The 4,109-nt window shown below is 38.7% G+C and overlaps 1 pseudogene; it reads left to right on the top strand.

Annotated features, from left to right (window-relative positions):
* Positions 1–435: 435 nt before the first annotated feature.
* On the top strand, positions 436–3,742 carry LOC143671698 (grpE protein homolog 1, mitochondrial pseudogene; annotated as a pseudogene).
* The last annotated feature ends 367 nt before the right edge of the window (positions 3,743–4,109 follow it).

Raw genomic sequence — 4,109 nt, 5'->3', positions numbered from 1 at the left:
GGAAAGGCACATGGCAAAACCGATGGTGACATCTGCTAGCTTTCTCTCCAGGCTTCTTATTTCATGAAGCTCCCCTGGACATATTCCTTCTTTATCTCCAAGGGTCTCTGGCTGTGTGGGCTCTGTGAGTCTCATGGATTTCTCATCATTTTGAAAAAAGGGACTCTCTAAAATGCTTCCTCTTTTAAAGGATTCAAGCAAGACCCTGTGGAATGGGTGGAGTCACATCTCCCTCTATTCAAAAGTTAATACCCAAATTGGGCGAGTCACATCTTGGTGGAGATAATCAAATCAACTTCCCAATATACAGTACTGGATAGGGTTTAAAAGAAATGATTGCTCCCATGAATTGGGTTACAATTAAGCCATGGCTTTTCTAGGGTTCAGAATCCTTTCAAACCAGCACACCCAGACTGCACTTTAAAGATGTTCGGGATGAAAGGTAAGGAGAGGCTGAATGGGAGCAGCGAGAGTGATTTGGGGCTAGTAGGAATATGCCTGTATATATCGGTGGAGAGAAAGGAACCCAGGAAAAGGAAGGCCCAAACTGTTTTAAAAGAGGATAATTAATTGATAGAATGGTATCCCTTGGCAGCAAGGGAAGTGAGCCTAGGACAGGGGACAGAACACTGGTTTCTTTGAGACGAGAAGGAAAGAGAGGAAGAAGGATAGATGGATGGATGGATGCAGAGAAAAGCATTTAAATAATGTTTTTGATGCTTGAAAATTATGAACATAATACATGTCTGTTTTAGAGGATTTAGAAAATGTAGAAAGGTAACAAGAAGATGTAAGTCACCTGTAGTCCCATACTCATGGCCAACATTTGACACATTTCCTTCCAAGTTTTTCCCCATGTGTATAATTACTTTTATCTTTCAGAAAATGGGACCATAGTGTATAATTTTGAATGCCCCTTTTGGCATTTTGTTTAATGTTGTATTTGCCCCATTTCCATACATATCTTAGGAAGACCCCACTATTAATGACCGAATAAGTAAAAGGCTATGGCATGTGTATTTAATCATTTTAAATAACATCAGCATTCTTATGAAGGAGCCCCAGAAGAGACATTACTGGGTAAAATTGTAAACTTTTTAAAAAAGTCTTTGAAACCTGCCATCCAGAAAAGCTGTATCCTCCCAGCACAGTGTAAAGGCTCACGGTTTTACCCCACCTTCACGAAATGTGGACGTTATAATCAGGCAGACGGGCAACAAAAGTGTCTTGCTAATTGCTATGCCAAAACTATTATTATTTTATTTGTATTTCTAGTGTCACATAAAGAATTTTAAATACCTTGATTAGATTTTTATGTTTCATCTGTATAGTATCTATTTATGACTTTTTCTACTTTTTTCCTTTTGGGCTATAGATTTTTCCTACTGCTCTGCATTATCTCTCTACATATTCAGGGGATATCTACCAACACTTTGTCCTAGTGTTTCAAAAAACTTCCTACTTTTTTGTTGGTCTTTTAATTTTTTTCATCGTATATTTGATCTGTACCATGTTGTCAATTTGCATATTGTTGACTCTATTTTCCCCTTTTTGGTTTTTCCTTTTGTTTTTACGTTGCAAAAGTCCTTCTCTAGCCTGAAGATACATTAAATATTCACTTTTATTGTTGTCTACTCATTTGTGTTTTCATTTTCCCTATTAACTCTTTAAACCACCTAGAATTTGTTTTTGTGTGAAATACAAAGGAGGAATCGAATTTTGTTTTGCCATAGTTAACCAATTCACCCAACATCGTTTATTTATTACATTTTCGTTTCTTTGACTTGTAATACAACCAACCATACTGTTATACTGGAAAAATATATAAAGATGACCATATTTTTCTGGGCTGCCTACTCCTTTCCAGTGCTCTGTCTTTCAGCTCTAGTTCTGGAACTGCAGTATTTTACTTGCTGTGACTTTACATTGTGTTTTAATATTATAAGAAGATAATATTAGTTTCTCTAGCCCATTGTTTTCTAAATGAACTTAGAATCTCTCTCTTTAGTTCTACTTCCCCAAATCCTGGTGAAACTGTTATGGGAATAGCATTAAACTTATAACTTACTATGGGGAGAATAAACATCCTAGCAGAAGGCACATAGTAGTGGTCAAGGACTTAGCCTTGGGAGGCAGGCTTCTTAGGTTAAAATCTTGGCTTTACCACCTCTCAGCTATGTGCCTTTTAGCAAGTTACTTAATCTTTCCATGCCCCAGTTTCTCCATCTGTAAAATGGGGATAATAATAGTACTGACTTCATAGGGTTTGCTTATAGATTGAGTAAACTTCTACATGTAAAGAGGAACTTAGAACAGTATATGCCACATAGTAAGCACTCAGTCAAAGTTGGGAATGGAATTGTTTCTCCATTTATTAGTGTGTGTTGAGTCCTTTATGTAGAGGACAGTTTGTCTTTATGTAGACGACAGGTAGTTTTGCTTTGCACGGTTCCGATGTGCATGGATTTCATTTGCCATAGTTAAGTTAAATAACATCAGTCCTCTAATGAGATGATTTGAATTTCAATCACCAGGGTATATTAGCTCTGAGTAATTTCATGGACTGCAAACTTCGGTGCTAGCTCTTCAGTCTGCAGGTCATTATGTAAATAATAGATGTGCATCATAGTATCCAAGCACATCACTTCTTTCAAAGTGTGTGTGTGGTCACTGCACATCTGTTACTCAGGCCATGCAAAGACAGGAAAGCATGTAGTGATGTAGTGGTGTTACCTCTTTGTCTCTCAGTGATTAAACCCACCTAACATTTTTCAAAAGTGGGTCATTGGCATGTGCAGTGACAGCAGCGGACAGTCGTGGTGGCTCAGTGCGTGAGGCTGGCATGATGCAGTGTTTCAACTTTGATGTTTTCTTTCAGGTCCTTTTTTTGATAGTTGTGTACAGCTACAAAACAAAAGACCAATGGCCAGAAATTGTAAGAGGACTTAGGTCAGAATGAACAGAAGATAGACAGCCCCTTTACAGAGAAGATCCTCATGGATGAGAAGAAGGCCAAGTTAAAAGAGCAGCTTAAAGAGACTATGGAAAAATGTGTGATCTTTGGCAAATACTGAGAACTTATGGCAGAGATGCCAAAAATTGGTGGAGCAGGCAAAATTATGTGACATTTAGGGCTTCTACAAGGACTTTTTGGATGTTGTGGACATTTTGGAGAAGGCAGCCCAGTGTGTCCCAAAAGAAGAAATTAAATATAACCCTTACCTGAAGAACCTCTATGAGAGTCTCATAGTGACTGAAGTCTAGATCCAAAAGGTGTTCACAAAGCACAGCTTTCTCAATTTGAACCCTGTGGAAGCCAAGCTTGATTCTTATGAGCATGAGATCTTGTTCCACATGCTGGTTGAGAGGAAAAAGCCAGGTACAGTGGCTCTGGTTACCATGGTGGGGGACAAACTGCATGGGTGCACCCTGAGACCTGCCCTGGTCGGGGTGGTCAAGGAAGCTTAGTGCCTCTTCTAAGCTAGGGTCTGGGATTTTTCCCTAATCACTAGCTCTACCTCTTGAAAGACTGGTTCATCTTTCTCATCTATGAATACATTTGACCTCTTCCCAAACTGTGTTGGAAAGCTCAAGAAACCAGTGGCTAAACAGAAAATTAAGCTGGTTTCAAAATTGCATTGCTTAGTGAACTCGCATTTACATTGTTTAGTGAGCACTGGTTTTGGTACCACATGTTTATTATCCCACATTGTTTAAAGAAGGCCTTGGGGACATTGTTGGACTTGGGTATCATGAATGATGTTATCTGCTCAAACTCTATTAAACCTAAAGTATTTTAATGGAATAAAACATCTTTAGGAAAAAAAGGTGGGTCCTCAATAGAGTGAGTTTGCCATCAGATACAAAAATACAGCAAAGAAACAAAAGGTGATCATGCTGAAGATGGAATTCAAATAGAAAGTAAATGGAGTTAAAAGAAGAAACAGCCAACTGTGGAAATGTTGACACTGCTGCCATTCAGGAGACCCTAGGTATGTTGCCAGAGGAACTTAGTGAAGGTAAACTCAATCAGCGTAAATGAGGAAAGGGGTTGTGACAAAAAGGATGAAGATGTCCTAGAGGAAGTGATACCAGCAAAAATGTTCACC

This window comes from Tamandua tetradactyla, chromosome X, assembly GCF_023851605.1.
Source record: "Tamandua tetradactyla isolate mTamTet1 chromosome X, mTamTet1.pri, whole genome shotgun sequence".
Lineage (NCBI taxonomy): Eukaryota > Metazoa > Chordata > Mammalia > Pilosa > Myrmecophagidae > Tamandua > Tamandua tetradactyla.
This window is presented reverse-complemented; position numbering and strand designations above follow the sequence as displayed.